Source organism: Apis cerana, linkage group LG10 (genome assembly GCF_029169275.1).
Source record: "Apis cerana isolate GH-2021 linkage group LG10, AcerK_1.0, whole genome shotgun sequence".
In the NCBI taxonomy this organism is placed as follows: Eukaryota; Metazoa; Arthropoda; class Insecta; order Hymenoptera; family Apidae; genus Apis; species Apis cerana.
The window spans coordinates 920,505-933,948 of NC_083861.1; the positions used below are offsets into that span (position 1 = coordinate 920,505).

General features: G+C 33.1%; 1 protein-coding gene across 4 annotated transcripts in view; it reads right to left on the reverse strand.

Annotated features, from left to right (window-relative positions):
* LOC108003750 (bifunctional heparan sulfate N-deacetylase/N-sulfotransferase) overlaps window positions 1-13,444 on the reverse strand; it is a 395,004-nt gene that overhangs the window by 144,028 nt on the left and 237,532 nt on the right. Inside the window, exons 1-3 of one of the 4 annotated variants that reach the window (XM_062080020.1) lie at window positions 2,814-2,999; window positions 1,201-1,612; window positions 978-1,115 (exon numbers count right to left, since the gene is read on the reverse strand). The exons of the other annotated variants lie outside the window; for them this stretch is intronic. The gene's annotated coding sequence lies outside the window, so the exon portion shown is untranslated. Of the gene's footprint in view, window positions 1-977; window positions 1,116-1,200; window positions 1,613-2,813; window positions 3,000-13,444 lie in introns of those variants that run through there. 4 annotated transcript variants of the gene reach the window in all.

Sequence of the window (13,444 nt, forward strand, 5' to 3'; positions counted from 1 at the left end):
ACGTTATAACGCTTCAACGTTAAAAAATTTGATTATTTTGAAACACTTTATATATAATTTCCATCTAATTATAAGTAAGCACCACAATTCTTAATCCTTAGTCTCGTAATATCGAGTCTCTTTCATGACACGGATTAAGGTACAGATTCAAGCAGATTGTATTTCTAATGAAGTTTAATTTAAACTCCAAGTCTGGTTTCAATTCTTAAGCGGCAAGGATTAACAAACACAAATTGCGCGTGATATTTCAACATTTTGTATCCGACACGGTATCAGAGTGGCAAATAACTAACATTTATTCTAATAACAGCTATAAAGAAAATTATTATACTTTGAAAACTTTATCGTATGAGATTATATTTATATAACATTATATTATATAATATTACAAAAAACTTATATAATCAGCGAATATCAAGACATTACAAACTAAAAGAGAATCGGCTAAATTTCATTATATGCAAATTATTATATTGTAAGTTTCATAAATGTAATTATGAGTTATAAAATATCATTCGTTAGAACGTCAAAAGAAAATTTCATTTAGTTTATGAATATCGTTCTTTGACGATTCGATAATTATTCAAAAAAATAGATCTATTCCATTACAATTGCACCATTTGTTCTATCGATACATTTTCAACAATTGAGAAAATTTATTTCGATATTTGCAATTCTAAATTTCTCAGTTTAACATTTTTCCAGCAAGTTTCAATTGCTCGAGGATTTGCATTAATTGCGAGTTAACGATATTATCGCTATAATGTAACAGTTAAGAAGAATATAATCCAGTTTATAATTATGTCTTTAATATTCAAAAGTTTTTTTTTTCATCACTTAATCTACGCACAAAAAACAAACGTATACGTATATCATTTATATTCATATTAAATGCAAAAACTCGTTACTCGTAAAATCTATCATCTTGCATAAAATGAGATAAAGCCATCTAAAAAAGAAAAAACAAGTTTTCTTACTATGTGGCCGTTCAACGAACAACAAAAATCAACGAAAATCTCCAATCCAAGCCACGTGAATACGAAACGGTGAATGACAAAGGCCTGACGGAGAGTCGCTTATATTAGCATCGAATAAACGCTTATCATGCCGGCAACCTATAATCAAAGACTTTAATCAATCGTAATTAGCCTACGTGGCGAGCATACGTAGCCTCCAAGACGATCGCCCGATGTTCCATACCGTGATCGAAATCATCCCAATTATCATCTCTATAACGTGGACGATTCTTGAGCAAATAACTATTTCGCATTGGACTTCCAACGATCTCGTTTTAATCGCGCATTAACGAGCGTACGTCTGGCTCTCGATAGCTATCGGCACCTCGTTACCACGCAGCACACGTTCATCCACCTCCGCCAGAGAGCCTCAGACCTGTTAATGGTGTGCACACCCGGGGGATCGATTTTCGTGAGTCTTCCATTAAAACTTGTACCGGGATGCGCGTCTGGATCTCGTAATCTCGCCCCCCACGTGTCTGGTCAAGAAAGGGGGTGGTTTCGTCTGATGGAATCGAGTTTCGAAGCGTTGTCAAGCGTCGACGCGTGTCGACAATTCAGATTAGTCTCGTCGTCTATTAATTACCAAAAGAAATCTGGGGAAAAAATAATACACAGTTACGAATCGATACTTTTGATGTCGAAGAAATATCTGATTTCAACTGAATGTATCTATCCATATATCAGCCATGAAGAGGAACGAGGATCGAATAGGTTTTAAATTATAGAGAGAATTGAAAACTTGAGGTTTGATCAAGTTTTTACGTGTTCATCATTCCATTCACAAGTGAAAATTATCCTTGTAATTCGGTATGATACGTTATTGTAGTCTCTATGTGAATAAGTAAGGCGGATTGAATTGGCCGGTATGGTTGTAAAATCGCGTGGAACCACTTTGATGTGCTTTGCCGCGTTATAGTATTAGCGGGGAGACACGCACGTGACGTGCAGATTAATCGGCTTGGTCCTGTACATCGTTAGGTACATTTGCCAGGCCGGTTTCCACTCTTGTCGCGTTTTGACGAGGTAATACGATCAATCAAAATCCTTCGATGGCCTGTCGATTTGCGCGATTTTTCTGTTTCGACCACCTGAATGATCGCCCTGTTGCGCTGGGCCGGACTGTGTCGGTTTTGCGTCTAAGGGACAAGGGGGAGGAGGGGAAATTGGGGGTTCGTGTGAACGATTAGCGATAAGATTCGAAAAAAGAAGAAATTGGAATTGATTAATATAGTTGGAGTATCGAGGTATTTGAAAAACTACTACTGTTATTTAATTAACTAATAGGAATGAATAATTTCTTAATCAACGAATATTTGGATAAATCATAATTTTGATGTTTTCGATTTAACCGATAAATGAATGAAACATTAATTTGCAAAAATGATGAAAATATCAAAATTATTTAATTTAGTTATTATGATTTCGTGTCAACTTTGCGATAATTTCGAGATTAACATGAAATTTTAAGTTTTAATGACATGTTAATGATTCGAAATATCGAAGATGAATTCAAAAATTTTACATAAAACGAGTATTTTTACGTTGTAATTATAAGAGAAAATTTTATCATCTGTTTTTTTAATCTTATAAAACGAAAATGAATTGCAATATTATTTCATTTCAAATTACTTATACCATAACAAAAATGTTAAAAATGTTTCTTTTTTATAAAATATTTATATATATTTATAATAAAAAGAAATTCTAACAATCATCAGAATCATTATTCTTTCTTTTAAAAGATTAACATGGGTTAATTTCTACAAAAAGAAATACACGAATTGAATTAATAACCTTTTACCGATAATCTTGCTGCGACACAATGTTGTAACTCACATTATGCGAGTCATGAAATCAAGGATGTCCGCCATCATCAACAGTCGGGGGAAATTCTCTGTGATCGCTGGCAATCCCCAATGCTGGACCGAGGGAGGCAAGATATCGACGACGTCTACAAAGTGGAACGCAGATAACACTGCTGGATCGTCTCGTCCAGGGTGTAACTTCTGCGCTGGTATATATACGAAGCCAGTCGGTATTTGCCATCGGGGGACCGTTAAGTTTAATCCGTTCACGTCGTACGCGCGTGAATCACATCCCCGTGACTTTGGCTCATCCTCGTAGGATTACAAGCAACCGCTGCTACCAATTGCCGCGACTTATGCATCGATCTGATCGATCGACGCGTTATTACGCGTGATCTCGTTCGCCCATCCCGTTTCGGTTTGCCGCGATAAAATAAATTCGTGAATTGTTCGATCGTGAATCGTCATTAAAACGATCGAGGATAGAGATTTTTACGAATGATATCAAATGAACGAACTCGTGTCAACTATTAGTGATAAAATTACGAAATGTTTTGTCTAGATTCGTTTAGAGCATGCAAGCCGATAATTCTGATGAAAGAAGGAGAGGCGATCACGTGAAAGATATTTTGATTTTTTTCTAAATATTGTAAAATATTTTGAACAATATTTCGAGATATTTGCAAAAAAGATACTATTCCTAGAATTTCGTCGTATTATATAAATTAATACGTATATATATATCCGTAATAACGTGTGCGTAAGTACGTGATTATTTACTGTTTCTCGAATATCAGTAGTCAGCATTAAATATATATACGGATAAAGCAATGTAAAAGTTATTTTCTTATAATCTTCATTTTGACTTCAAATATCTCAATCCCATACTAAGCTTAGCTTAGATCCGAGGGATATTATTAATAATATATTAGATAATGCATTTAAATATAATACATTTGTTACAATAAATTAGTAAAACTAAATTTAAAATAAATCCAAGTATAATTAAATATCTTTAACGTTACTTTAAATTACAAATCAATACAATAAAATAATTTATCAAAATGATAATCATTGCCTAACCAAATCCAATGATTTTGAAAATATTATTAATCTATTTTAAATTTAGATATTTTTATTCAATTAAGTACGTATATTTACTAGAATTCTAATTCGTCGAATGTATCAAGACTGAGATATTTCAAGCCTATCATAATTCTTGAGCAAGTAAGTTTTTGATTGGTTCACCCGTTATACGTATTAGTCGCCTGTCACCGCGATATGTTTACAAAAGATAAGTGACTGTTATATGCTTACACACACGCTGTTGAATGTATAAATTCTATAAAATAGCAGCAATCTCTTTTTTTTTCTTTTATTTCGAAAACTAAGATCGAATTACATATATAGAAAAATATTCAAAATATTGATTTCTACGATATATTCAAAAGTCACGTAAATCGATAATAAAATTTTAAATAATTATCGATGTTTCGCATCAATAAAATGTTTTGTTTTGGCAAGAAATTTAAATATCCCTCGAAAATGATTGAAAATATAAAACTCATATTTATTACGTTTTTGACGTCTTATGGTACAATAATGAAAAATTTTTAAGAAATAAAGTTTTTCAAAATAGAATTTTTCTATTTTCACTTCGAGAGTTTCTTAAAATTTTGAAATAATTCATTCTATAATACTTTTTCAATAATTCTTCTGTATATGTATTTTAAGTATGGAGGAAAGACTTTCATGAAGAAAAATCACGTATTCGATATCGATAGAATTATCAGACTCGATGAGTCAATCGAATCGACGTACGAATGAATTACCAATCAATTGTACCAATCAATCGTAAAATAATATTTGTTCTGCAAGATAATGTTGATTTTGTATTTAGACAAATCAAGTTTGAGGAAAAAGAGGGAGAATCTGACGTCAGGAAGATTTCAAGGCCTGCACGTGCTTCTCTTAATTGTACTTAGAAAACCTTACCTCGAGTGGTTTCGAAGAGTTCAATTACTCCCGATGCCTTTATCCAATGAGTTTTATTTCGCCCTTCCATTGCATTTCTCTCAACCTCCGTCGATTCCCACCAATGAATATTTTAGATCTTAAATGCACTTTACAGACTCATCCATTTGTAGATTAAAGTGTTCTATCGCACGTGTACGTCAGAAGCGTTCAGGGTTACAAATAAAAATGTACGGTCAACTTACACTGACACATTAAAGATTTTACGTATTTCTTAAAGAGAGGAAAAAAAAATGAAGGAAAAATGAGCGAAATAAAACTTTTCTGATATAAAATGTGAAATATAAACGAAACAAGAATAGATTACTGTTCTATCTATAAATCTAGTTATCCGTGATAGCAATCGTGATTGTAAATCAGTAATGTAAATGCGTGGAAGATCGATGCAGATCGTGTAAGAGAAATACGATGTCAATTCAATTTTTTTAAAGTACAAGACTGATTATTTTCAGATTAAACTCATTCTCATTCGTAATAGATAGTTTTCTAATGTTTTAATTTTTCAATCTAACACACTGATGAAAATAGTAATAGGTAATATATCTGAAAATAATCGATAAAAGAAAAAAAAATTCAAAAAAATATTTAACACGAAGATTAAAAGTAGTAAGTAAGTAAATGCATATATTTCGTAGTAATCTGAATAACTAGTTTCACTGCAAATAATATTTCATAAATCTTTGATGATTAAATTTATTTTTTTAAAGACAAACTTGATAAAGATTTTCTTATTCCTATTAAATTTTTATACCTATAATCATCAAAATATTTTTAAAGAGCAAAACAAATAATTAATAAAATTTAATTATTATAAAGATAAAAATAATATATATAGATAAACTTATTACAATTTTTACTATTTTATTATTTTATTATATATTTATGCTAATTTATATTTAAACATATCGATATTATTCTTGAATATTATTTTTGAATACAGTTGTACAAAAAAAAATTTTATGTTTATGATTATAATTATGTTTATTTATTTTAAATTTTTGCATTCGGAAAAACATCATGTTGCATCAATAATAGTAAAAATTGTTGCAGTTATCTATATATATATACATATAATCTATATTGTATACATTTTTATGTTAAAATTGAAATTTTATCTTTTCTAATAATACAAAAAAAAATTGAACTTTATAAAATAAATTTCGAAATTGAGAATAAAAATGGAAAATATTTAATTATTTATATTGAATTATTTAATACAATAAAATTCCAAAAATATAAATAATATTAAAATTAAATTTATATAAACGAAATACGCATATCTGATATATTTGATTCCATCACAAATTTCATTAAATTAAGAAAAACAATACAGTTATAATATAAATAATAATTTTTAACTTTTAACCATTATAAGAGATAAATTTGTTTAAAATAATTAATAAATTTTATAAATTCTTATATTTACAAAAAAATACTTTTTATCCTTGCGCGTCCGCTTCTCTCCGCTTCGTTTCATCTAATGCAAATTTAAATTAATTGTAACTCTATAATAAATGAATCTGAATCAACATTTTTGCACAGGAAATTTTGCGTCTGGTTTAACCCCTCGAATCAACTCTCCAAAGATATATTAACACCCACCACGAATATATTAACATTCTGCGCGTGTTCATGTCCCTGTTCACGATACACGATGAATAAATACAACAGTATCAAATTAAGCAGAAAACGAAATTATCGCGAGCGTGCACAAGGGACAGGTCTCTGCAAAGCCAAAGCGTATCGACAGCACCACCGATATACCTACTAAACGTTTAATCCGATCATGGGACGATGCAGTAAATCACAGTCTCCGGAGAGGCTGGATAGTTCCCTGGAGAGACGTCGCGACGAACTGGGGTATCAATTCCTGATTTACGCGTTAATCGAGCTGGACAGTTGCCAGGAATCGCTCGAAACCGGTGACGCGTACGCGGATAAACGGGTCACGTGCCGGTTTACCCCGACAAAAGCAAAGCGCGGAAAAGTGACCCACTGACACGCTCCACGACCCAAATAGAAAGAGACTCGTTCTCGAGTTTCCTTCACCCGCCTTTTTCTACCTTTTTATTCGATCCGCTCGAAAGAATCGGGAATAAGAATGCCTCGATACGCGAAAAGAAACAGAGAAAGGGGGAGAGGGAGAAACTTATATCTGTTCGACGTGGAGAGCTTCAAGACTTCTTTTCCGCGCGAATACTTTTTTTTCCTTTTTTTAGTTTAGTTTTATCACTTTTCTATCGGTATAAATGGCAAGAACTTTCAGAGGGAGAGTTGGAGCGAATGTGTCGAAGAGAAAGGAGATGGCTGATCAGAGTCCTCTCGAGGGATGATCGAAGATTTATTTGCGTGGCGTTGACGCGTTGGTCAACCGTGGCAAGCTATAAATAGGGAGATGGCCTCTTTATTTTAAACGAAACAAACTGCGTTGAAAAGGATGCATCGTCTTTGGATGCATCTGGTTTTCAATTGGGTCTCTTATGCTTCTATGAATGAACGGGAAATTGAAAGAAGGAATTGAATTGTGCGATTAGAATTAATTCGTTATAAGTATTTTTTATAGTAAAAATGTGTTCTATAAGTATAAGAAATTCTATGGCTCTTTTGTGATAGAAAAATATAGACAGATTGGAAAATGAATTTGCATAGAAAGAGATAAAGAGATAAATTTTTTTTTAAATTTAACGAGTTTAATTAGTATCGTAATTATTACTAAGCAAACCAATCTTTCTTTATCTCCCAGTAAAACAATTATCAACGGCTTATCTTTTGTCTTTAAAAATAAACTATTTATTAATTGTATATGATACAATTTTAAATAAGATTATCAATACACAAATCAAAGGCACTAGTGTTATATTTCATAGAATATTGTATAATTAATTAGAAACATAGAAAACATATCTACAAAAAATATACAATACATATAAATTTATTATTCGTACAAAGATTAAGTGCAAAATTAAAATCTACCATTTGAATCGATTTAAAAGAAAAAAGAAAAAAAACACAAGAGAGAAAATAACAAACATAAAACACGAAATATAGATATTTAGACGAAGAATCTTTTTTTAGCCAATAATCGATGCGAAACATCTAGAAATCCAAAAAAAAAAAAACGATGGCTGCAACGAAATCTCAAATCTCAAAACGGGAACACAATTATCCATCCGGTAATTTCCATTTGCGGTGTCTGGAAAAGTGAAGGTGGTGATCATCCCGTCCAAGAGTTCGAATCCTCTCTACGCGTGCAATTAAAACTTCCTTCCCAGGCGAGATTAGATTTGTCCCTTGTGGTAGAGATCCAGTGCACAAAAGCACGGAGAGGACGGGTTTGAATTCGAGGTAAGGAAGCGGTGGCACGCGAGAAGGAGACGTTGTCGCTGGTTCGAGAGTCTCGAGACCGCGGCAAGATTGTTGGTCAAAGGCCGAGCAGGCAACGCGCCCGAGTTCCGGCGAATTATGAAGCTGACACGGCCGACAAGCGTTCCGAAAGCGCCCACGCTATTTGCATACCGAGACGTGAAACTATTGTCCCGAGCATTCTATGGGTTCGAAAGTTGTACGAAGATGGAGATGAAGAGACGAAGAGGATGAGAAGTAACGTTTCGACATTCGAGACGACCCTTGTTTATGTCTTCCTACACCAGCCATCCTTTTCGGTCGATTCATTTAAGTTTCAAAATGAAATAGTAAAGATGAGTGTGGGAATTTTTTTTCAGAAAAATTGAATTAATGTATTAAAAAGTCTTGCGTTTTATAGGCGGATAGGACACAATCTGTCGATTAACTTTTTCGTCACTGGCTTAAAAATATTGTAAAAAATATTATTTTGACTTTTTTCTTTATACATGACTCAAAAAACCTTGATTTTCGAATTATTTATTAAAGAGAACTTATTGCTACGCTATTTATATTTAATAAATATATATGTACACTAATTCGCTGAAAAAGTAACTAGTTAAAAATTTTTGATAAAAATGTTTAAATAAACTTTATTAAAAAATTTTTTAATTTCATTCTTAACTTGAATTATTAAAATTTTGCTCATCTCCCAATATGCGTAACGGTATGCGACCTCCATTTCTTTTGTACAAATACATGAATAAATATCACCATACATAGCGAGCTCGATCATTCGATCGAGGGATACGAGGGAGTGCGAAAGGAATGCAATAAAATATAAAACAATCGAAATTATAATTTTTTCGTTGTATATTCTATACTTTACATACGTCAAAGAAAAGAATCTGAAAAAAGTTTTTATTCGAAGAAAATAGATTTGTAACAAGCTCATATTACACATAAATATTTACATATGATTATCAACCGTTTTTAAGCTGCGCATTACCGCTAGTTATATATCGACACCTCTCACAAATATACATACAGATACAATTCAATACAGTGCCAAAAATTTATCGCAAACTCGAAAAAATCGATCGTCGTGTGTAAAGGAAAAAATTGTCCAAAATTACAACCTGATTATTTCAAACTAATTAAAATCAATAAAAATGTTAAACAATTCGATTATATAGAATTAACATAAATGAAGATCGGTGAAATTTCAAAATGCTCAAAATCTATTTTCTTTTCTTTTTCAATTCGAAGAATAACAGTACAACTTTCTCCTCGTTTCGGTCACGTTTCGAATTTTCATCAAATTTTCACAATCGTCGAAACGTTCGCCCATGTGTTTGCTAACTGGTACAGCAAGCACCCCAGGGTGCCTAAACAGAGGATATTTCACGCGTTATTTAGGCGCAAGCGCGCGCCAACCGAAAAGTTTCGTCGCATCGAGCGTTGCCGCGGTGGATTTACGACGGTATTAGGATAACTAGCTAGATCCCGGCCGTATCGTCGTCGGCCCCGTAATAAATAAATGTCCTGTTCTTAAAGTAAATTTTTCTATTCGGTTCACGTGCCCCTTCCACCCGAGATTTACGACGTTAATCTGCGAACACGAGTCTCGGTGTAAAGTATTCCGTTCGCGATCTTCCTCGGTAATAATGCAATATCTTTTCGACTTTTATTTCCAACTCACTTTCAATACCAAAATTTTCCCATATTTGTGAAATCGCGTTTCTACGAATATTCCAGAAAGGTAGGCGTTATTGGCTTTGTGGAATTTACAATTTGACAAAGTATTGTACATTTTAATACGTTATCTTTTTGATATAATCATGTTCTATTTATCGTTTCTATTGATTGTTACATCGGTGCCGATGAAAAATCTATTTGTGGAAGAAGAAATCGCTGTGGATTATAATAAAATGCGAATAACGTAATTCTCTGATTTATGATGAAGCAAATCTCTCGATTCTAGATTTTGAACAAAACATTGATTCTTCTGTCAATATCTTTCTGCCATTAAATTTACAATATACGACGTGGTAAATGAAATTAAGTATAATAGCTGTGAATGGGCAAGAAAATATGATACAGGTTATTAAATTTTTAGAAAACATGAATCAAAAAAAAAAAAAAGAAAGAAAGGAAGAGGTATATTAACTTTTTCGTGAATAATTCTCTTGTCTCTTTTTTTTTAAATATAAACTGCATTGTTGGCGCACCGCCAAGATATTCATACATACCAACGCTATTCATATACCCAAGAGTGCAATTCTGCATAAAATACTGTCACTCATGGAATTAAAATGTTCGGTAACTACCGTTTTTATTCCTGTACATCATGAAACCGCAGGTATTGATAAAACGAATTTTCGTTTCAAAAGATAGAAATTATAGTTATTAAAAGAACTTTAATCCTCTGAATAGCAATCATCGAACGATATTCCCACGCGCAATAATTCGTTATTTTCACTCTAAGCAGCTTTCCAATCTTGAATTACTCTCGTTAACCATTATGCATCTCGTTTATTATTATATATCATTATAATAAGCAATCTTGATAATGGAATCGGGGAAGATATTCTGCAAAATGCTCTCGGCATTTATACTTCAAAAATAGATATCTCGACGTCTCTTTAATGTTAAAATCTTTTTCGCGTGGCTATTGACATAGATCGAATTTCGCGTGTATAAGAATCCAATAGATTGAAATATACTGTGTCGGAGAGCTCCTCATCAGAGTATCGATAAATCGAAATTCCGATAAATAGAATCGAACGTCCAATAAATAAAGATGCACGGAACTTGGAAACTTGAATAGAATTCGGGACAGATCGGAAAAATTCGGATGCAATCGGTGAAGATGATCTCGATACTCTAAATGTACGTTGAAAACTTTCGATTTGAGACAATGAGATAAAAATGAGATTTGAGATAAAAACGACTAATTTCGAATCTATTTGACAATAATCGGACGCGATTGGCTAAAGATTTAATACGTAATTAAATTAAATTAATTATTGGTATATAGTTAGTAATTTGAAATATCAAGATATTTAAAAAACTATTAATGTTATTTAATTTGTAACAAAGTGTAATATTTTTCTAATATTTAATCTGCGAAAGAATAAAATTTCAATTTCTATAAATTTTTGAGTAAGTATTGAATTGCAAATACGGTCGAAAAACTTTGGAGTAAATCATTTAATATATTCATTTTATGATTTTATTTGATTACACAAGATTTTAGATTTCAATTTGGAATATTTCGTATTAGGCTGCATTATTCAGATTAGTAAATAATAAAAAGATAAACAAAATGATGGTCATAGACATATAGATATAACAGAAATTTTATAAAACTAATCGATTACGTTATAACAATAAAGAATAAATTTTATGGAGATTAAAATTGGAAATCAATATTTATCTATAGTTTTAATATTAAGAAGAATAATTTTAAGAATTTTAACAAATATTTATTTTTTCTTTTTTTTTTTTTGATTTTATTAAAACATCACTATTCCAAATTACATGTACCTTAATAAAATATTTGCATAATCATAAAAACCAAAGTTTTAAATACTTACGTTTTTCTAATATTATTCAAAATTTAAAAAAAAATTAGTTTCCCTAAAATTTCGTGTGATTTTGTGTACCCAATAATTTCGTATTCCCACATTTATGTCATGCCGAGTCAAAAAAAATTCACGAGAAAGATCTCGCCAAGACTTTGATGTCGAATCCATCTCCATAATAAGCAATTTAATTAAAACATTCCGATCGGAGGAAGAAGATTAAGAGACACGTAACCACCAGTCTGCGAATCAATAACCAAAGATAACGCGCGGCACAAACCCATCCCGGTCCGCGTAGGAGCTTCATAAATGCCTCCTCTTCCCCCTTCCCTTTTCTACTGTTTCTCTTTTGCGCGCCACGGAGATCTCCGTTGAAAATGAACCGCTTTGATGGATGTGCTCCGTAACACGCGGCCTCATCGGCACGTGCACACGAGAAATAAAAGGTATAAAACGCGGTATGAATAGCCGGTTAATCAATCAACCGCGAAGGCGAACGAAACGAAAGATCGATGGTTTTTAACAATTCCGGTGATCGGTTTTCGCGCGTGCATACCTCGATCGAATTAAAACGCGTGCTTACTTTCTGAGAAAGATCGACTTAACGACCATGATTATATTTACATCCAGTGGAAAGTGGAAGAAACGATGGATCGACGAAACATGCGCGTGATGGATGCGCGGAAGAATTGTTTTTCTTTACAACGTGTTTCGCGTTATAATTAAGCTGTTCCAATGACGAGAGAAGAGTTGTAATTAATACAGTTATCGATTATGCATTGGTGGAATGTAGTAGACGAAGGAAGGATATATTTCATACGTCGTGTAACACCGGGGGGAACGGGGACAGAGGAGGACCGTTTCTGTTCGAGTTTTTAGTCACGTTCGTTCAACTCTGAGTGTGCCGCGCTTCTAACTAGACACGATCCGCCCACACATGTAAGAGTTTTTCCCCACAGCCTCGTTAACGCACGGGCTTGGAAGGAGGAGCCGTGAGTGTGAAATCACGCGACTATTCGCTGAGAATGAAGTCGAGGGACGGGTATATAAAGTCCCTGTGGAATGCACGTTAAGATTCCAAGCGAGCGTAATACGAATCTATACAACGGTAATGTCGAGCTCGTTATAAATCACGATTAGAATTGTCTATATATTGTCATCGCGATAATAAAGCATGATTCATTCCTTGGAATCCCTTTGTTGTTTCGTTGCTTTTGTGTCGTATCCTATGTTGCAACTCTTTAAAGAAATCGAAACACGAGAGTATACAACCGTGCAAATCCTTCCCACTATCAAAGACGTGTATCAACTTTGAAACCTTTTCATCCTATGTATATATACCATCGAATACCATCGATAGATTTGCTTGTATCAACTTTTTAAACGGTCACGATGCAAGAGAGAGAAAGAGAGAGAGGGAGAGACTTTGTGTGCGATATATCGCCGACGATGCAATCATTGCGCACTGGTTGCAAATCCAATCCAGAACAAAGACAGAATATATAAGTAAGGTTAAGAGCAACTGCGACGAGGTCAAGCTAACAAGAACATCTTCTTCGTTCACCTCTGTCGAGTCCAGATTGCCGTTGCAATGTCGTCGTGGCTCTCCTCCGGTTGTGCAGCAACGCGTTAGATACCAGCTCTCCCCCGCTAGTTT